General features: G+C 40.7%; 1 protein-coding gene across 6 annotated transcripts in view; it reads right to left on the bottom strand.

Moving 5' to 3' along the window:
- Positions 1 to 20,977, bottom strand: part of SGMS2 (sphingomyelin synthase 2) — a 67,833-nt gene extending 46,856 nt beyond the window's left edge. For 3 of the 6 annotated variants that reach the window (XM_067568230.1, XM_067568227.1, XM_067568232.1), the window contains exons 1-2: positions 10,261 to 10,527; positions 9,878 to 10,019 (exon numbers count right to left, since the gene is read on the bottom strand). The gene's annotated coding sequence lies outside the window, so the exon portion shown is untranslated. The other 3 variants (XM_067568228.1, XM_067568231.1, XM_067568229.1) reach the window with 3 other exon arrangements.
- Between the last annotated feature and the right edge of the window lie 2,049 nt (positions 20,978 to 23,026).

Raw genomic sequence — 23,026 nt, 5'->3', positions numbered from 1 at the left:
TAAAGTCTTACTTACAACCACAGTATAAGCCAGGTGTAATCAAACAGATAACTCTATTCCCTGCTAAATGTGTTCTCAGCAAGGGGAAGAGTCTAAATGTTAGAGGAATATTATCAACAGAATTTGATTCATTATATTTCAAATGTAAGGGACTTACAGTACTTGGGGTTTTTTGTGTTTTTGAGGCTGCAGTCTAACGTGAAAGCCCAAAGTCCTTCTAAAATGATGTGAAAAATATATTATTTATTGTTGAAAGTAATCCTGCACTAAAAACAAAAAAACATGATTCAAAACAATGTTTCTGACTTGGGGCCTTTTTCAGGCTGTGGGGAAAACAAAACAAAACCCCACAAAACAACGGATTATGTTCCTAGCAGTGTTCTAATTTCTATCTTATTTTGAAGAAAAATACCAACACGCTAGTTACGACTCATCTTATTTTTCTAAATCATGTAGACTTTTCATTTGAAATCTTTTATTTTGCATCATGTTGCAACATAGTGTAATTTATTTTACTTTCCAAACCACACCTCAAAGCTCCATGCAAAGCATACATATACATTAAAACAGAACCATTCTGTGCAGACTGCAGTCGCTACAGCATCTGCACTTTAGTAACTTCCGTGGGGCAACACTGTCTTTATTTGGTCTTGTTACCCAATAAACTTGTGAGAGCCAAATTCAGTCCTCATATACTCCCCCTGCTGAAGTCAATGGGAGTTGCATGGGTACACTGGAATGGGCTATCAGTTGGTTTTGAATACACGCTCCTAGTGAAGTCAACAGGAACCCAGCTCATGCTTCCAAAAATGAAATTTAACTAAAAGTATGTTTACTCATACACGATCATTTACATAGCATTCTTAGGGTACATCTACACAGCAACTGGACACCTGAGATTGGCCCATGCAGCTGACTTGGGCTCGTGGGTCTCAGGCTGTGGGGCTGTTTCATTGCTGTGTAGACTTCCAGGCTTGGGCTGGAGCACAGGCTCTAGGACCCTGCAAAGTAGAAGGGTCCCAGAGCTCAAGCTCCAGCTCTCACCCAGAGAACACATAGCAATGAAACAGCCCTGCAACCCAAGCCGGTTGTTGGCACAGGCCAGTCACAGGTGTCTAGTTGCTATGTAGATATCTGCTTAGAGAGTCTGATCCAATTCCCACTGAAGTCAATGGAAAGACTTCAATAGACTTTAATACATAGCACCACAAAAGAAAAATTATATGGGCACACTTTTAAAAATTGAACTAGTTGATTAGAAGTAAAATCTAAATCATCAACATCCCTTAGAATGAGCCTCCAAAGTCAACAAATTATCAGCAAAAGTGAACATCCAAGTATGAATTAAGCCAATTAAAATCATACACTTCATGTCTCTGGAAGTTAAATTTAGAACTAGAAAACTTGTAACTTTAAAAAAAAGCTTTTATTTTTTAATTCTTTAGAATTAAAATTTGCATGGTACAGACACTTAAATGGGAATAATTGTTAAAAGACCAAACTACATAATTGGACTTTTTTTTTTCTTTTTTTTTTTAAAGTAAAGTACAGCCAAGGCAAGAATGTGGCATTCCAATTTTTAACATATCTTTTGAGGCTGTGGTGATGGGAACCCTTTGCTTCAATAGAGCCTGTGTTCAGACTCAAACTAAGACACAGGCTGCAGCATTTGGCATCCTAATAAAGCATCTACAAACAGCAAGTGCTGTTTCCCCATTTATGAGGTTGATGTGGGGGAGGGACAAAAGCAGAAGGAGAAAGCTGGAATTGCTGTGACAGGAAATATACAGAGCCACCTACCAGGTGCCTGACTTTTATTGTGCTCTCCTTATGTAAAAAAGATTTTAATTACCATTGGGCATGACTTTTGCCCTTCTTGTCATTTCACTTTAACAGCAATGTTCCTTGAAATAATACAGGAAGTCCATACATTTTCTACACTACTACCCTTGAACTTCAGTGTGTCAATGCAAGTAAGATCTTGGGTGTGTGGGTAAGCAAACAGTTTGTTATTGGTTTATGTAGATTAAGTGTAACTGAAACTAACTGTGAGAAACAATTCAATATTCCTTGCTCTTTCTGTTAATGAACTGGCTGGCAGTTCAAGATACTTGGAGCCTTAACAAAAATAAGTTAAGCTTTCTAAACTTTCTTAAAATCAACACCTGAAAATCTGGATAAACATTTCATGTGGGAAGCATATAGGAAGAGCAGGTGAATTAAACAAAAGTCTTGGCTTGATGCAAATAACTCTACCTGTATTGCAGTATAGGGAAGGATGATCTTATGCTTAGGTCATTAAACTGTGAGTCAGGAGATCTGGGTTCTATATTGTTGATCTTGCCAGAGATCTCCTGTTTGATCTTGGACAAATCACTTAACTTCTTAATAATACCTCCCTGTTTTGTAGGGGTGTTGTCAGGATAAATTAGTGGTTTTGTGGTGTTCAGAGAGTATGGTGATGAATATCAAAGAAATGTATATAGATAAATAAAACAGAAATAACCTTAAATAATATTTTGCATACACAAATTGCTTTTGCTTTTGAGGGAATACTACTTCAAATTATGGCCAAAATGTGTTCTACCCTCAGGCTTTCTATACCTACTTAGTTTAGCAACAGCAGAAAAGTCGGACATTAACACCAAGATGGATGATGATGTATGTATACAATGTTTAGGGATTACTGATTTTGGGAATAAAAGGGTCAAGTTTAAAGTCTTCCAATATCAACAAGATGTTATATCTTAGCTGGAAATAAGGTATCGCTGAACTACACAGGGTGAAAGGAGGTTTTTCCACTGGAAAACTACCAGAATTTGTAAAATAAGCTTTTATAATTTTGAGTAGTGATACACTGGCATAATGTGGTAATGACAACTAACCTATCAAATATAGAATTAGCTACCTCACTAAAAACTACCTTGCTAAAAGTGTAACACTTTGCCTAGGTAAGTTCCTTCTGACAACTATCACTCAGTCAGCTAATCAGAAAATAATGCTGAACTGTTTCAGGCTGTTTTGCAGAGCTGCAATGAAAATGGGGTGACTTGAGATTAGAGTATGGATTGAGGAATAAATTTACTTTGGGTATGTTTAACTGCAACATAAACCCAGGGCTAGTGTGACTCGAGTCAGCTGACTGTGTTAGGGAACCCTGGGCTTGAGTCTCAACTTTTCTAACCCATGCTTGAAATTACGGCCATTCTGTCCATTCTGCAGTGCACAAACCTGAATCAAAGTAACCATATCCCAGAATCCCTATTGCCCTCTGCCTAGGGTGACCAGATGTCCCAATTTTATAGGGACAGTCCCGATATTCAGAGCTTTGTCTTATATAGGTGCCTATTATCCCCCACCCTCTGTCCCAATTTTTCACAATTGCTATCTGGTCACCCTACCTCTGCCCTTGAAATGTGGCTGCTCTAGCCCTGGGACCATGGTGCACCATGGGAAATCTTTATTGCCTGTCCTGCAGGTTACCAGGAAGCAGTTCACTTTGCAAAAGGCTTGATCAGTTCACTGCCCATTGCAAACCCAGGAGTTTCTCCAACAGTGTGCTTGCAGATTGATGATCAGAAGAGAAATAGTTAACACTGACCTAAGCTACTGCTGTTTGCAAATTGAGGGGGTAGCTTCTATTTTCAGTAGAGCAGATTGCACACTTTTGGGATAGAGAAGAACAAGGAAGTTGTCCCATGGAATTGTGGGATGCTTCTGACTGACTCCCGGAACCCGAGTCAAGAGGGGCTGTGTCTACACTGCAAAGCAATAGGTCTCAGACCTTGCGTCTCAGCTTAACTCGAGCTCAGACCCTCCAGCCCTGTAGGGTACGGGGACACTGGGTCTGAGGCCTGGGTTAGTGCAACTGCAGTATAGACACGAGAGGGTTAGGCTTAAGCCCGGGTTCAAGCATGGGTTTATGTTGCAGTGTAGACATAACCAAACAAAGGCAGGAAGTCCATAAAGGGTATTTATTTTTCTGAACTGTTTTATAGCAGCTAGTAAAGATGGATTGAAGGCTACATGGAAAAAAAGTTGAAATCTCCCCCCAACCCCTCAGTCAGTCAATTAACTCTTTCATAAAAAACCAGATACATTACAGTGAAGGAAGGAATGTATTTATCCCTCTGCATCTCCTTTACTGTACTTCCTGTGTTGTGAGCATCTCTACATGAAGAAGTTGAACCATTTTAACATAAAATAAATTTAAAATTAATTTAAAAATTGAAGTTAGGACACTCTTAATTCAGTTTACTTTAGGTCGATTAGGATTTAATTTAGATTAAACCAAAATAAGCCACTTACACAGAAATAAATGTTCATAAGTCTTCTGTACCTGTTTAGCTGCATCAAATTTCAAAGTGATTTAAGTTAGACTGGTGCAACTTTCTCATGTAGATAGGGCCTGTACCTAAAGGCCCAAAACCTTTGATGAAGGAGAAGTGTGGAAAAGGACAACGATAGCTAGACAGATGTAACTGAGATGGCCATAGGTTTGTTGCTCACAGAAGTGCTCTGAATCAGAATAAGTCTGAGCCTATGAGGATCTGACTATGTGGGGACTGGAAGACTGATGGGGACTTAAGTGAAAAGGAAGACTGACTTAGAGATAGAGGGGTAAAACAAGGTATCAGTACATTTGCCTTATGATAGTGCCCACATGCCTCTTTCAGAATTGAGGTCACATTAGGTAGGACATTGTAGAAAAATAAGTCTATGCCACAAAGAGATTACAATCTAAATAGGTACAAGATGCAACAGGTGTGCAATGGGGAGGAGGTGGGAACAAGAGCAACAGTAACAGAAAGGCAAAGCTGCATTTATTAGTTAAGTGTACACTTTGGAAGTTTCATAGTTCACCTGATAGTGATTAATTAGCTTATCTTGTTCATCAAGTTTAAGAAAAAAATCCTAGCGGGAAGGTCTTTCATGTGCCTCTCATCAATTTCAATGGCTCAGCTGGCCAGAGTCAAGAGTATGTAGCTATCTGAACACACACTTTTTTTTTTTTTTTAAATAAAAAGACTGGGACAGGCCCTGAGAACTGTGACATTCCCCATTTTCATGGGCATATGGGTCACCATACCTGGTAAAGGCAGTTTCACTAAAACAGGATTGAAATAATTACTATGATAACAAGAAAGCATGGCATTAGCTCTATCGTATCTTACCTGGTGTTAAAAGAGGGGCATCTAAGGATCATATCTACACTTCTGCAAAAACAACGAGAGAGTCCTATAGCACCTTAAAGACTAACAGATCTAGTGGGTTGCAGCCCCTGAAAGCTTATGCCCTCAGAAATTTGTTAGTCTTTAAAGTGCTACAGGACTCTCGTTGTTTTTGCTGTATACAGACTAACACGGCTACCCCTCTGGAACTTCTGCAAAAGGGAAAACCAAATACAAGACATCCAAAAACTCACAGTCATCATGGGTCCTAAAACAGTTGAGCTAAAACAAAACCAAAAAGTAGCATTTTGAGGATTTCTCCAAGAAAACTGTCCTCTGGGGAATTTTTGAAACTTAATATATTTTCGTCATCCATACGGCAGGACTACTTTGCAATCTGACAGCACACTCTATAAAAGTACTGAGAGGATCTATACATGACTTTGTATCTGATGTGAGGGGGCAGGGTGAGGCAAGAAGCTGTAATAAATGACTCCAAGACCACAGGTATCCACAGGGTGAGAAGCCATAATGAACGACTCCATGGCCCTCCACCCCTCAAGGCCTGGAAGTCTTCTGAGCATCCTAGAACCTTTGGCAATACAAATATCCATCCTCCAAGAAAATTTATACAGGATTTACTAATGAACTTGGGTAAAAGAAATTTTATTTTACTATAATTCCATTAAGCTTCATATCAATGACCATAAGTACTTGCTAATATAGGTATTTTTCCTTATTGGCTACCCTGTTGTAGCTATACTATTTTCTATTTGTGTGGATGTTACTCATACACATGCTAACAATCTGTAACAGTGATAGTGCAAACAAAGATATGCTGGGACAGTGGTGCCTGTTGTCATTATTAAAATATCATAGCATCTTGCTGGAACAGTAATGCCCAGAATGGTTAAACAGCTCTCTCAGCAGCTACAGATCCAAGAAGACAGTAGTATATGTGTTACATACACTTTCCCATCAATGCCTGTTTTAGTTCTTAAAAGTCTCACAGCATCTTCTGGGACAGTAGAGTCCATGGTACAATAATTCTCCCAGCAGATTCAGATCTATGAAGACAGTAGTGTCTGTGTTATATTAATCTTCCCAGCTTCTGTTAGGAGTACCATAGTATTGTATCCATACTAAATAAAGTGTCATAGGATCTGCTTTGTCCATCCTGCATTAATATTGTGAAATTACCTTGTGAGCTGATAGCCTATAGAAGTATAAATTAAACCAAAAATCTGTATTTTTGTTACTAATAATTTCAGCTTTACAGTAAAGTCTTGTATTAGATAAGAACATTTAGAAGAGTACCGTCTCCAGAAGACTGTTCCTGGAGGCTAAGTGACATGCATATAAAGAGGGATTTTTAAAGAGATACTGCTCATATATAGATCAGACTCTTAAATATATCCTGACTTATGTCAATAAATAGACAGGAAGAAACTAAAAATATCATTTTGTTTACTATTTTTTTCTGTATGTTTCTCAGCACAAATAATGAAAACAGACTAGTCATTTCCTTTGCACGGAAATGAGTTGGCAAAATAGAATAAATTTCTAGGAATAAAAATTAAGTTTCTATACTGTGAACCCAATATTGCACTTCCTTCTCAAGTAGCTCAACTTGCATTTTGTCCAATAATATGTTTATATTAGCCAAGAAGACAGACTTACTACAAGGTGTGACTGTACCGTTTTAATGCCCAATGGGGTCAATTGCCTCCTAATAGCCTATTGATGTGTCTTCTTATTGTAAGAGAACTTGATTGACAGGGAAAACGGTTTTATGCTTACAGAAATGGAAGCTGAGATTTCAGATATTGCTTAGTCTTTGCCACCTCAAACTGCAAATGGCTGATGGTATGGTAGGATATTACCTGTAATGCATCCGTGTGCACTGCCAAAGCAAATAATTCTTAAAAACTCATGAAATTTGCAAATCCTTAGTGTAAGTGTGTGGCTTAACAGATTGCCTCTAAATATGATATCTAATTTTAGACAAAAAATAGTTGTTAAAAATTACAGTATTCCTGGTGTATAATTTGAGTCTCCTGAGAAATATTCTGTTCTGTGACTGATAAGAGAACAAAGTGTCTTTCAGGAAACTGTGTTCACATAATTTTCTACTGTTAAATTTTACTTAATAGAGGCACCTTTAAAAGCTGAAGTATCTGGCAAAATTCAGAAGAGAATGACCAATCTAGCAATCATTTTGCACATTGTGCATCCTTGAAGTCAATGGGAAATTTCAGTCAGTGTGGATTGATTACAGAGTGAGGCCTAAAATGGTGCACAAGTGATTTTATGTATATATTATTGCTTTTTCAGGACTGCAAACAAAATGACAGATGACAATGAAGAATACTGCGTGTGCATAAACCCAAACTGGTAATGTAGAAAGTAATTTTGAAGTCTCGTAATGAGGGCCACAGTAGAATTACATTGTTGAAAGTAAACTGCTTTGTTGAAATTCTGTTCTCAATAGTGCTGGTGGAAATAAGGAATAACTCCACTGCAGATAATTGTCATTAGGGCAACCTAAACCAGCAGGTGGCCCTTTATTGTGAGAACTAGCTTGTTTATAAGGTTTTCCAAAAGTTTTCACAAGAAGGTTTTATGGCCTGGAAAGGGACATTTGAGAGTCAACACCTCAACCAAAGCTCTAAAATAGCAGTTTATTCAGAAAGCCTGAAGAAGCTCAAGTTGCCTACAGACTAATGGTAACACTTCAAAGTAAAAATGTTAGAGAGTGTCACGCTCCTATTTTCCAACCATACTTTTTCTCTCATATTCATTTTGCATCCTAAGTACTATCCCAGTGGTGCTGGAACTAGGGGTGCTGCTGCATCTCCTGGCTTGTAGTAGTAATAACAAACACCAAATACATGGTTTCCATCATTAGAGCACCCCCACTATAAAAACTGTTCCAGCACCCCTGTCCTCTCTGCTCTGTAGGTTCATTTGAAAGATTAGGTAATAAACAAACAATTAAGAAGGAACCAAAGACTAGCACTATCTAGAGACCCATCACACTCACTAGATGCCGATCAGGGGATGAAAGTCTGGAAGATTTGCTTGTTTCTTCATTCTGCAATTCTTCAGCCAACAGTATAAGGCTTCCCAACTGTATTCAGTAAAAGCCCCACCTCCATTAAAATTTTATGGGTTTTTCCAAATGCCACTGCTTACTGGACCTACTATGTATGGAACATTTTAAAAATGTCTTTGGGAAGAACACAGAAACATCTCTATATATTTCTTAGGTATCAAGGGTCCCCATTAAGAAGTCTTGCCCAACAGCACTAAGGACCAAATACCATGCCCATTGTAACCAACAGAAAAGAAAGACTCCCATTGACTTTAATGGGCAATGGTGCAGGCTCTAGGTCAGCTTTTATTTAATTTACATATTTAACTAATCCCTATCCTAATTTTACAAAAGTAAATGCAGTTATTAAAAATTCTAGATAGGAATGAACTACATTAAGAAATACGCTAAAATATTCTCAAATAACAGCACCTGTAAACACCATAACTATATTATAATGCCTAATAATAATAATACCTAGCTCTTCTACAGAACTACCACCTTCTGTAAATGTAAGACGCAAAGAGGTAGAATGAAAACCCATTAATTTTCTATCATTCTTTAAATTAATCCAAATAGTAGGACTATATTTTAATTTAAATTGTGACTGCTCGTGCTCCTGTAGGCCCCAATCCTTCAAATGTTAAGCACGTGGTTAACTTTACACTGGTAGTAGTCCGACAGATATATTACTATATTAACATTTCAGATGTATAAATCTCTCTTTATAGGGTTATAATCCAATAGGAAACTTTCATTCAACAAAACTTGACAGACTTTTTTAGAATAGAATTTTCTTTCCAGTATCAAAAACAAACTGTTCACTGGTTGTTGAGTTCTGAATATAAAAAAAGTTGACTGGTTTAAGAAGTTTGGGGGCTTTTTTTGGATTGATTTCATAAAGCTCAAAGCATTGAAAAAATGGTTTTGTTTACAAAAAAAGCTGAAAAGCAACTAGCCCCAAGTATGATTTAATCACTTGTTTATTGAAGAAAAAAAAACAAAAAAAACCCCAAAACACCAAGATACCAGATCAGGGTAAAAAGATCCAAGTACCAAGATACTACATTTCAATCAGTTTCTCCTGTGAAGTCACTACATTCCAGAAGGATTTTTAAGTTTTATTTTACTCTGCATAGGGTCCCATCTTAAGTATGCATTCATCCAATGAATCTAGAAGGTAAATTCATAAAGATTTATATCCAGACTCTGCTCCCACTATAGCTAATGGTAAGACTCCCATGAGCATCAAAAGAGCAAGGAGCGGACTTTTACAAAAGACGTTGTGGTCTAAAACATAAACAAACATTTTAAAAAGTTCAAACAAACATTTAAGAGTTCTTACAAACCATTGCTCAAATACGTATGTAGAACTGCTCCAAAGGGTCTCCTTGTAACTCTTGGTTAACAAAATGTACATTTTTATGAGATACATAAATATGTTCCCCACATTAAATAAGTATTTACAAGAGAAACAAAGCATCCTATGGTACCACTCATACACACATTTTTTTTTAAAAGCGAAAATTATTTGCCACAGGCAGACGCAAGAAAGTGAACAGACTGTACAAGAAATTAATAAATCATGTTAGAAAAACACCTATTAGGTTACCTTGCCAATGCAGGATTGTTCTCTACAGTTGCATTTTCTAGTACGCTGTCCAGTCTAGTTTTAGACATCTTATGTGAAATACTCAGGCTGTCTTGGTACAGGTCGGTAACAAGCCACACATTCCGTCATTCCCATCCTTACTCTGCAGAATGCAAAGACGTATTGACTTGTGTCATTCTCAACGTACCCACTCAGTTGTATATAGAAACTCTGTGACTGGAGCGGAAGGTAGTTCCTCCTCCAAAGGCAGCAGGGAAGTCTTCTTTGCAGCCCCAGGGCTCTTTGACACTTGGGCTTTGCAGCTCTTTATAGGCAAAGACACAGACACTCCCACCTCTGGGGTGGTAGCAGAAGCAAGAAGCAGCTAGAAAGTTTTCCCATACCTCTGTCTTCCCCTGCAATTCTCTTCTCTCACAGCCTTTTACTCCTCTCCTTCCCGGCAAAAGAGACTGGCCTAAAAGGGGGTGGGGAAGGCGACACTTCTTAGCGAGGCTTCCTTGAATTGATTGCCAGATCTGTATGCACTGCTACCTCAGCAGCAATGCTACAGCTGAAGAAGCTCTTCTGATTGAGAGGGCGGCTCCGGGCACGGGGAGGCGGGAGGGAGCTTTTTCTCTGAGTGCTGTTGCTGTGTTTACAGTCAGTTTCATGCTCTTTGCTTCTCCCCCCCTCCGCCAGAGCCTGAATCCTGCCTGACATCATTCATCCTCTTACACACACACACACTTCATTTCCAAACAGTGACTCACCCCAGTGCTGCTGCTATTCAAAGGCAAGGCTAGAAAAACCGGTAAGACCTGTAAAGAAACCCCTCACCCTCTCCAGCTACTAAAGGTGGCGCTGGAGAGAGCTTGGCACAGAGATAAGGAATGAGTTAGCTCAGTGCCTGCCTGCTTAGTGCTCATTTGCTACAGTTACTACAACAAGCCTTGAGGAGGTACAGAGCTGTCAGGCAGGGACAATGTGAATGGATGAGATTGCATTTGTCTGACTAAAATCCTTTCGAACGTGTATCAGCTGCCTTAAAACTAATACCCCAACGAAGGAGCCTCCTTCTCAGTGTGTGAGGTTTTGGCAGACCGAGAGATTTTTAGTGCTCTTCCAGCAATTTTACTAACCTCCTTGCTTTCTCCTTATGCTGAAGTCCACTCCCTCTCCTAGTCTTTCATACCCACCACCTCTCCTGGTTAAAACACATTTCTTGCAGGAAGGAGACATCTAAAACCTCCCCCTCAAAGCCATGTTCAACTGGCTGATAAAAATATACAGTTAAAAAAATACAAACAAGACCACAGAGCATAGTCACAGTAAGCAGTCTCCGGAGATGCTTAACTTTGTGCATGTGAATGGATAGTTTCACTGACCTTAAAAAGACTACTCACATGTTTAAAATTAAGTTCATGCCTGTTTGCAAAGTTGAAGCCACAGACTGCAAATTCATTGGAGCAAGGACCTGGGGATAAAATTTCAAAGGTGCTAAAGTGACTAAGGAATCTAAATCCCATTTGCCAAACGGAGTCCAAGACTCAGGTAAAGTCAGTGGGATGTAGCCACTTTAAAAAGTTTTATGTGGGGTGGTTTTAGCATGGGTCCATGAGTGCAATTGCACCCATAGAAATCAGTCCTGGATTAACAATGTGCACTCGGTTTACTTGTACAGGGCCCCTGTCTCAGGTTTGGCCCATCTCTTTTTACTGTTTGTGGTCTTGTCTACAGTAGCATTTTTCTTAAAATGTCCTGTGATTGCACTAACAGTGGTGGCAACAGAGGAAATGCTAATATAGGCATGCTGCTGGTTGTCGCCAAAGTTTTAAGTACTACATCTTCTAGACCTAGTAGGCAGCACCAGATGACATGATACATTATTCAATGGCAACTGATCTATGCTAATACTCATCTTAGTGCTATCACTGATAGATATGCACAAGTATTCGTGCAATATAGTGGGAAATACGTCTATACTTCAATCTGTAAAGTGCAAAGTGATCTTTTGGTGCTGTATAAATGATCTATTATTACTTTTACAGCATCCAAACGTTTGTTAGTTAGAATTGTTTAATTACAATAAAAAAGATGAGATGCCTGTCCTGAATTACTTAAAGCCTAGGGCCTTGATCTTACAATGACTTATGCACATGCTTAATTACACACAAATGTGCAGGATTGGATCTTAGTTGAAGATGCGATATAATGGGAGGGTAACAAACAATGGGTGGAGGAATGTGGGAGGAAAATAAGGGTTACAGTTGTAAGAGTTTTTTCCTACAGCGATGGGGCATAGAGGTACATGAACAAATCTGTCAATCTTAAACTTTTATTTTAAAAACTCACTTCTTGTCTCTGATACATTTTCTTATGAAAGGAAACAAGATAAAAAGTTTTATCTATATTAACTCAGTGCTGAGCCATGTGGGTGGACCCTTGTGTCAGTGTGCAGCCTCTGCAATCACTGAGGCTCCTTGAGAGCACAAAGATCCATCTGTGTAGATCAGCATGCAGGATCTGGGCTGTAGTTGGTTTCCTCTATTTTTTTCCGGGAGTCTTTCATGCAATGAGAAAGAAGAGGAAAAACATTACAGTTACTTTTACTTATTTTTAAGTCACAAAAAGTGGCAGGGAGACTCAGGGTCAGTGTAGTACTGAAACTACTATAAATTCAATAGTTGAAACTAACTAGATTTTCAGATGAGACTGTTCCTTTAAATAGCTATAGGATAATGTGGCCATTTAATATCTTCAAAGGAGTGTTATCATTGAAGGAAAAAAATTTGTTTTTCAAAATTTTGCTCTCTCCAACATGTGCTGATTTCCATGGGCAGATCTGAGTATATAATTTCTTCATAAGCACTTGAGGTGGTGGAGAGAAAAAGAAAGATCAGAAAGAACTTACAGTTCATGTCAGCTAAAGCAAACCCAAGCATCTTTTTCGTTACTGTTTTTCTTCCATGAGATAGCAGGGATATTATTGGAAACACTAATACTATATAAACGGACAAAGCCAGCTTGTGCATTAAAATTGTGATTATTTCCAAAAGGATGCCAGGCAATTTTCAAAGGAAACACTGCAACTAGAATGCTGCATAGGCCCCATGGGACAGAACTAGTGCCGTATCTGAGATGAAGGGAGAAAATACTCAAGAAGTTTCTAGGAATTTCTCATACAACCTGATCTTACACTTTATAGTCAACATAAACAGTGGTACAAACTATGGCCTAATCCTGCAACAAGTTACACACAGGTAGGCATTGGCAGGTATGTGGAAGTGGATGGGGCTCTGCACAGCAGGAAACCCTTTCAGAGATTGTTTCAGGATGGAGACTTAATGGGTAGATCCTGCAAACATGCATGAATATGCTTAACTTTACCTATGTGTGCAATCCCATTGAAGGTTTTACAACAATAAGCAGCCTACCAAGTTCCATGCATGCTATACTTGTGCTGTGCTGTTGCACCAGTGGGAGATTTAAAGACAAGGCTTTTTGTAGCGTAAACACATCCTTAGAGGTTCTCTTTCATCTGACAATCTCTAGGTGCTTTAAAAACCAAGACCCTGATGCCACAACCCTGTGCCCACACAGATCCCATTATAGAACTGGGGCCTAGTTCTCACACCAGCCCTATTATGTACAGTAGGTACACATTATTTGTTATTTCCAATTTAGGGACAGGTAAACTGAGTCAGAGGGAAGTTAATTTTCTCTGGTAATGAAGCAAAGGCCTGGTCTACACTGGCGACTTAGGTCAACTTAAAGTCACTTAAGTCGATTTAATTACACCCGCGTCTACATTGGCACCACTGTTAATTTGAATTAAGGTGCCTGTAAAATCGACTTAATAAGACCACCTCTGCAAGTGGTGTAGCACCTAATTCGAATTTGTTAAATCTATTTAGTGTCACTGTAGACACAAAGGAACTTAAAATCAAATTAATTGACCTCTGGAATGTATCCCACAATGCCTCATTTTGACCGCTCTGGACAGTCGCGCTGTGCTGCTCAGTGGTCACGCTAGCAGGAAAAGTCCCCTCCCCTCAAGCCCCGGGAAGATTTGAATTTTCATTTGCTGTGCTGCCAGCATGGAGAGAGCTTTGTGACTGTTCGCCGCATGGCTACTGCAAAGCCCAAATGTGCTCCAGCATGGAGTTGACTAGACGTCTTAGACCTCATTGGGCTGTGGGGTGAGGAGTCCGTTCTGGCTCAGCTCAGAGCCAACAAAAAGAATCTGGACATTTATGGGAAGATATCACAGGGCATGCTGGAGAAGGGACACCAGAGGGATGCTTAGCAGTGCCACGTGAAGATCAAGGAGCTGTGCCAGTCGTATCAGAAAGCCAGGGAAGCTAACAGCCGCTCTGGCTCCTCTCCCAAAAAATGCCGGTTCTATGATGAGGTGCACGCAATTCTCGATGGCGATCCCACCACAGTGCCTCCCCACAGCATTGATACCTCCACTAGTTCACAGTCCATGATCAATGATGAGGACTCCATGGACGAGGAGGAGGAGGAAGCTGTGGAGAGCAGGCTGCAGGAGAGTTGGGTGTCCCTTCTCCCACGAAGTCAGGACTTATTCCTGACCCCCGAGCAGTCCAGTGGCACACAGGACAGAACAAATGATCCTGGGGAAGGCACATGTGGTGAGTTTTTTTCCTTATTAGCATTTCTGTCCTTTTTCATTGGGTGTGGGGGGCTCAAAGTGGATTTCAAGCATTTCGGTGACTGTACTGTATGTTTAACCAAGGAACAGTTGATTTATGTGATGAGAAATGCTACGTTTATTATCAGTTGATATCTCATGGAAAATTTAATGTATGTAATCTGTTACCCTTTGAAAAACTTTTCTGGGGAGGGCTTCTTTGTTCCTCCCTCCACAATAGGATTCTTTGCTGCAATCAAGGCAGCCAGCATCATGGTGGAACACTGCTGGTACCCCACTGCGTCCAGCAAATCTGTGTTTTAAGCATAGCCTCCCCCGACCCCATGGTATCCGCAGTTCCTCTCTGTCTTGGTTTAAAATACAAGCAGAGTTCCCCCCACCCATCCGCAGTTCCTCTCGGTAAGGGTTTGCAATACAAGCAGCGATTTCCCCCCCCCCCCCCACACACACACCCCACCACACCATCCGCAGTTCCTCTCTGTAAGGGTTTGAAATACAAGCAGAGAGAGAAAATCATTTGCTACATTGTATCATGGGATCATTATCTAAATTGTTACATTTGTATCATTTTCTTCACTATGCTAACTGTGGCTATCTTGTTCTTTTTCTTTCATTCTGTAGACACTTCAGCACTGGACCCACCCTCAAAAAATGCTGCGGACAGACTGCCTCAGATTAGAAAGAGGGGGGAAAAAAAGCCGAGATGACATGTTTGTGGAGCTCACGAATGCCTCAGCAACCACAGAGACAGAGCAAAGAGTGAGGTGGCTGACCTTGTCACAGAATATGGACATGGACAGGGAGAGTCACAGAGAAATGATGGAGCATGATCACAGTACCACGCAGAAAATGCTGTGAATCATGCGGGACCAGGCAGACATGCTCCGGCGGTTTGTGGAGTTTCAGGAGAAGCGGAGGCAGGACAGAGTCCCGTTGCAGCCCCTCCATAATGCTCCTCAACAGAGGGCTTTGCCGCCCTCCCCCTCGCCCCTCCAAGAGGTCTCAGAGGAGATTGTCCAGGCTGCAGTACGTGCTCTCCTCCACCCCGGTGGAGATGAGCGAAAAAAGCTGCGGCAGCCATGCTGACTGCTGGCCAGCAAGCTACCACCGTACCCCTTGAGATAGTGAATAACCTTCCCCCCCCCACTTCCCCATGACTTGAATGTTAAGAAATAAAGTTTTACATCATTCCAAAATATTTCTTTATTAAATCATATCTTGTTCAGGAGGGATTTGTCGGGCACAGATATCGAAGGGGGATGGGTGGGGAATCAAAGGCAAACAATATACAGGAACAGAAATCAGTCCTGCATCTCATTGCAGAACCTGGTTTTCATAGCTTCCCTAATGCAAAGCGGTCCACGGTTAGCTCTCAGCGTAGTGCTGGCATCTGGCTGCTCATAACTGGCGGCCAGTCTTTCTGCCTCCACAGTCCAACCCTGGGGAAACCTTTCCCCCTTCACTTCACACACATTATGAAGAACACAGCACACATATACCACAGAAGGGAGATACTTCTCACTCATGTCCAGCCTAGTGAGGGGACTCCTCCATCTACCCTTTAAACGCCCAAAGGCACATTCTACAACAATTCTGCAACTGCTTAACCTCTTATTGAAACAGTCCTTGTCACTGTCAAGGTGACTGGTGTACGGCTTCATTAGCCAAGGCAGCAAGGGGTAAGCAGGATCCCCTAGGATCACTATGGGCATTTCCACACCCCCGATGTGAATTTTTTGGTCAGGGAAGAAAGTGCCCGCCTGCATTTTAGAGAACAGCCCCGAGTTACAAAATACACGAGCGCCATGCACCTTCCCAGACCACTCCACGTAGATGTCTGTGAAACGACCCCTGTGATCCACAAGCCCCTGCAGGACCATGGAAAAGTACCCCTTGCGGTTTATGTACTCGGTCGCTAGGTGTGCAGATGGGGATATGCATCCCATCAATGGCCCCCCCACAGTTTGGGAAGCCCATCGTGGCAAACCCCTCCACTATGTCCTGCATATTTCCCAAAGTCACTAGCCTTCATAGCAGAAGTCTATTTATGGCACTGCACACTTGATCCACGGCTATGCCCACTGTAGATTTACCGACTCCAAATTGATTCCCAACTGAGCGGTAACAATTGGGGGTTGCCAGCTTCCAGAGAGTGATGGCGACTCTCTTTTCCACCGTCATGGCTTGTCTCTAGCGAGTGTTCACATGCTTCAGGGACGGTGCCAGCACTGAGCACAGTTCAAGGAAAGTTGCCTTTTGCATACAAATGTTTTGCAGCCACTAATCATCATCCCACAGCTGCATAACGATGCGGTCCCACCAGTCTGTGCTTGTTTCCCTGTCCCAGAACCTGCGCTCCACGGACTGCAGATGACACGTTATAGCCAGCAGCAATCGGGAATTGTTCTGCTCGATGGCTTGAAGCAAGGCAGCCTCGGTGGCATTGGTATTGTCTCTGCTTCAGCTTCTTGCTCTATTTCTAAAATAATCAATGATAAGCCGCGATGTATTTGTCATGCTCACAATTATAGTGCAAAGCTGAGCAGGCTCCATGTCTCTGCAGCAATGGCAATCGCAGGGAATAAAAAAAAGGCGTGAAAATCCTTTTCCTGTTTGTTTGGGCGGGGTGGGTAAGGGTAGGGGAAGCAGCGTTGCATCCTGGCACGAAGACACTCATCCCAACAGCCATCATGGCTAGTTGCACTGTGGGATAGCTACCCACATTGCACTGCTTTCTAATTCGAATTAAGGCAGGTCAGTGTGAATGCAAGAGACCAGCGTAGTGTGTACACTCTGCTGCGATTTCTAAAAATCGCCTACTGAAAGTCAAATTAAACAAAGTCGACTTCCCGTGGCAATGTAGTCATAGCCAAAGAGTTAAGAAAGGAACTGAAGTGTGCTATACCATATTTATATAGAAAACCAGCACATTAGTAGATTCCAGCTAAAGCTGGTATGTGTGAAATGCCTATTTTCTACAAACTGAGTAAATGGTACAATTTTAGAATCAGATACATAATTAACAAGAATGCCATTTATTCAACACAATTTGTGCTCCTTCTTCCCAACTGTTATCCCTTCCATAGAACTAGGCTTTTATAGCTTTTTTCACTCTAGTTATCTCAAAACATGTTACAAAAAAGCCAGCCTAATGGATTCACCATTAAATAAAATCTCATCCTCTTAAAAGGACTAGTGTATCCCAATAAATACAGATTTTAAGAAAAAGGCATTTTAAACAAACATTCTTGTTCAATCAAAGGTTTCCCTATCAGTCTATAAACTATAGCTGTGATTTGAACTATGCAAACATTACATTGCTACACTGATTGGAAAAACTGTAAGAAACACAGATACTTAACTGCTATAGTAATCAGTCCAGGTCCCAGCTGGTCTAACTATTTTGATTGCAAGCCTGACTTTGCACTTCCAGTAGGCTGGGACCCAAACAAACATAAGTAAATAATTTTTACTGCAGGGCAAAATATTATTAAGAGAAGGGCTAGGATGGGTTATGCAAAAAGGAGGGGTTGAGGTGGAGAAAGTAAAGATTAACTATTTGTTCAGAACAGTTCATTCAGATACAGTATCTAGTTATGAAGATTTTTTAAAAACGTAACTTCACTTCTAAGACTGATAGACACAAAAGGTATAATTCTCAGCTGAATGTCCAGCTATTCCATCTGATGTAAATTGGAGATGGTCAGCACTTCTGAAATTCAGGCCAAAACTAGTTGCCTAAAGCCACAGAGTAAGTACATGAGTTCATTCAGAATCCATATCCAGGATCCTAATCATCTGATGCACGTACAAACACTTTTGCTCTGTGTTTGACAGTGTTTCTACATAGCTGTCGAAACTTCAGCATGTAGTGATGACCTATAGCACAGTTACCAATATGTAACAATTTTTGCCAGGGTCACTTATCCTAAAAAGCCTGGGGTCTGAACTGTACTAGGCCCCCACTTGTGGACTGCATATATTCATTCTAGTGAATGTTAGGTTTTTTTTCTTTTTAGAAGGTTGAGAGAAAAATAACCCAACATCCCACCAGATAAAACTAAAGTCCTCCACCCAGGTTTATTTCACAAGGTATCCCTCAAGGGAGGCAGAGAGGGGAGGAAGGCACATTCCCATTCTAGTCCTCAGCACTAATCTCACCTCTTTGCCTACATTGAGCACAAACTCCTCAGCTGGTCCTCAGAACTGGCTGCCTCATCTTCAGTCAACAAGGGGGGTGGGAAAGCTGACAGATGGTTTCCTGCAGGTTTCCTATGATGAAGGAAGCCAGCGGGTGGGGACGACGACGACACACACTGACTGAGTAGCTGGGAGAGGTACTGGCTGTGCTAAGAATACAGAAGCCTAGATCATCGAAGATATTTAGGCTCCTAACTTCTATTGAAATCAATGGAAGTTAGGACCCTAAATACTTCAGAGATTCTGGGCCACAGATGCTTGTGGCACATATTCCATTCACAGTTTTTCTTATATAAGCTTTTAACCTTTCAGCTACCCCACCCCTCCACTAAAAGTACTAGTTATCCCCCTACTAGACCAGGAATTGCTAGTTGTTTTCCTAGAGGAGGAGTAGAAGCAAAGTATGGGGGCTCACAATTGCCATTGTCCCAGGCCATTGGTAATAAGACCAGTTCACCTGGAAAAGTAGTGAAAGCGTCAGGCCAAACTTGGACTGTTGGAAGTAAAGTGTCTGGTTAACATGAGAATTCCTTTATTTGCTTTATTAACAGAGTTGGGTTTTTTTTTTTTCATTCATATCTGATATTTAGCAAACCTGTTGTCATTCTTCCTCCTTTATAATCATAGTGTTGTATACTACATACTTGTCCATTGGATGTTCTTCAGAGATTGGGATATTAGTCACTTGCATTACCAAAAGTGTCTTAACAGAGGGTATCATGATTCTCCCAATATCCTTAAAGTCTAAAGAGTTAGATGTATTTTGAATTACTGAGACTAGTCCTCTTGGATAATTATTGGTAAAAGTTGTTGAAGCTTCACTAAACATGCATTGCTCAATACAACTGTGGCAGAGCAGGGAGCAAAGGCCTCAGCTGCCCCTGTCACCCCTAACATAGGGCACTGGGTTGATGCAGTGCAGGCCAGCAGAGTCAAGAATTACAAGGGGAGCAAGTAGCAGTTGGCCACGGTACTGATTAGGCTGAGTCAGAGCCAGGACTAACAAGGTGATCTGGCCAGGGAAGATATATATAGGCCAGGGCAGGAAACCACAGGAAGAGAGATGTGGCCAAGTAGAGCAGGGGGATGATTGCCAGTCAGTTTGTCAGCTGGCTAGGAGGGGCAAACAAGCCCCTGGGTAGGAACTGGCAGAATGCACTGTAAATAAATGAGCATGGGTGACTGCAAATGAGAAAGCTCTGAGTCCTTGGTATCTGGGGAGTGGAACCACAAGGGAAACAGGGAGCCCGGTGATGCAACCGACTACAATAACCTATGAATAATTGTGGGGAAAAATAGACTGATGTAGATAGCTCCGAAGGATTTAAAACAAAAACCAACAGTACTTGAAAACAGAAAACATTTCCTTCTTCAAATTTCAATTAGATAAGTAATAGGAGACAGCGGCAGCTACAACGCACTTCAGACGGCTTGTATTCTCCACCGGAAAACCCTCCTCCTTCTTCTCAATTTGTTATACAGTACCTTTATTTGTCTGCTTGAAAATATTTAAGCATATTAAAGAAGCAGCAAAAGAAATGGCCAAATGCTGATGCTTTTACCAAATCTCCCTTGTATTTGGAGCAACACAAACTTTTTTGAAGCTTGGCTTGTTTAGTCCCTACAAATATACTCTTCTCAGTCTGTAAATTTAGCCAGATTTACAAGAATTATTGACTCCAGATTTGCAGCTCTTTCTAGATACAGCAATATCTCTTGAAAAAAATTATTTGGCTCCACACGAGGGACTGCAAGGAGTTGTGAAGCTACAACATCTCAGCTATGACCTTTTTGAAAGGAAAGCACATCCTAACAGCAAAGGCCCTTTCAGAAAGATTTGGGAAGAGGAAATGAAGAGGCAACACAGGATCAATTCTGGCTTATCCTCTATATTGAAGATAGACATCCTTACAGAAAACAGTTTAAAGAAAAGGTCGGGCAGGGGGAGGCAATCTCACCCTCTTCCAGAAAAATAAAGAACTTTTTTTTGGAAATTACTAGTAAATCAAAAGGATTGTGTCAGGCAGAAGAAAGCAGACTATGAAGATGATTCCTCAGCACTCACAATCATCTTCTAGAAATTACATGAAATACACCAGAAACAAGAGAAGACTATTGAGTTACGAACAAATCAGCAAACAGCTAGAGTAATTAGCTCACCTTCTCCTACTGTTATCCAGTCCTTCCCACCCTTGTCTTGTCCCCATGCTCCAAGATAGCATCTACTGAAAAGAATTCATCCCCAGTTCCTTCTGAAGCCAGACCTCCCACCTGTGCTTGCATCACTTGTGAGCCTGTTAATTTTCTGCAGCTGACCCACCTGCACTGCAATGGTGCTGATAATCTTCCAAAGGCTTTAAAAATGCTGTTTTCAGTCTAATTGACACCAACTACATCTCACACAAAAATTAAATAGTTTTTTTCAAGCCAAAACAAAACTTTCAATACAAATTGAAGATAGGTAAACAAGAGTTGCAGATCTTGGATTCTAGCTTTCTCTTTCTAGATAAACCCTTTGTGTACAATGGGGTAAATGTTTTCTCTGCCAACTTGACAGGGAAGAAATCTATATGGGGGGATAGAAAAATGGAAGGAATAAGGAAGGGGGATTGGAAAGTGAATTACAATTCTAAGAGCTATGGGATTTATTCCTCCTCATTCATGTTTGTAGGAATATAATTTTCTTACTGATTACTTTCTGAATTTTGTACTTTTTAAGAGCTATTAGTTTGTTCAGAAATTTTGTCTTAGAAATTATTTTTGAACCTAAACAACTGATGCATCAGGACAGATGGCCTACTTCTTTTTTTTAGACAGGTAATTGCAGGTATCACCTGAATGTAAATCTAATGCAAGATGGATGTACTGTAGGAACTGCCACATCATGATACCAGTCCATCTAATCTGTTGTCCTGGTTCTAATAGTAATTACTCCTAGAAACTTCAAAAGAAATGTAATACCATCAATTGTCAATATTAGCAAGGGAAGGGGTAGAAAGAGAGGGATGGACATATTTTCCTGCTCCTAGCTTTTTTTCTTATCCTCCCAAAGCATGGGTCTTTGTTTTCGTCCTAACTATAGATTCTCTTCTCCATGTAAATATCTACTACATTTTTAAGCGTGCTAAAAAGGGTTACTTACTTTGCAGTAACTGTGGTTCTTCAAGAAGTTCTGTCCATATGGATCTCACTCCAGGTGCATATGTGCTCAAGATCAGATTATTTTGACCAACAGTGTCTGTTGGGGCTGTGTGTGCAACCTCCATCTGAAGACAACACAAGATCCTGCAGCTAAAGGACACTGCAGTAGAGAGGAAGGAGGGAGGGTCATGAGATCCATGTGGACAAAACATCTGTAAGAACCAGTTATTGTAAGGTAAGTATTTGTCAACATGGATCCCATTAGTTGTCTTACTAACAGTTATCTTGTTAAAGAGGTGGGTGCCAGGAGTCCTGTTTAAATAAAGGCTGAAAGACCATCCTGCTAAATGGATCTAGCAGTTGCAACCAGTGAGTAACACTGAATAAAACAATGCACTGAGCTCCAAGTGGTTGCCCTGCAAATTTCTGTTCCTCAAGTACACCAAAGAGATCTGATATTCATTTCAAGAATCTCTGGGTTAAAATAGCCTGCCCCCTAGCCTGTCCCCAAATGCTACAAATAATTTAGGTAACTTATGGAAAGGTTTAAATCTGTGTAGATAGTGGGAGGGTGCCCTTGAGACATCAAGCTTGTGATGTTTTGCTTCTCCAGGAGCTGAATGAGGTTTGGGGAAAAACACTGGAAGATTTATGAATTGATTCAAATGAAAGTCTGGGACCACTTTGAGTAAGACCTGAGAATCACCTTGTCTTTGTGAAATATAGTGTCAGAGGTCCTGCCATTAATGCCAAAACTGCTACCTTGATGAGAGATGGTATAAGAAGCATGATGTTAAGGCTCAAAGGGAGGATTCGTTAGTGCCAGGAATATAATAATTAGGTCCTAGAAAGGGAAAATGTCCCTTAGTGGGGGAAATGTGTGACTCAGACCTTTCAAGAGCTTAGACTCAGTTGGATGTGAGAATATAGTATGATTTTGAATTGGAGAATGTCAGACACATATTGTGGCTAAATGATCTCTAAGTAAGTTGACTGAAGTCCTAAATATTTCCAGGATAATAAATAGTTAAGGCCATTGATTTTCAGTTTTTAATGATTTTTCACTGAAATTTTGGAAGTGCCGGAACTCTATGGACCTGGGCTCCCCATTGTACTAGAGGGACCCCTGCTATCACCACCACTGTACCCAGCTC

This window comes from Emydura macquarii, unplaced genomic scaffold (assembly GCF_026122565.2).
Source record: "Emydura macquarii macquarii isolate MOO-44397 ecotype Brisbane River unplaced genomic scaffold, CSIRO-AGI_Emac_v2 contig_2863, whole genome shotgun sequence".
NCBI lineage: Eukaryota > Metazoa > Chordata > Testudines > Chelidae > Emydura > Emydura macquarii.
The sequence above is the reverse complement of the archived record's forward strand: the minus strand, read 5'-3'. Positions and strand labels throughout refer to the sequence as shown.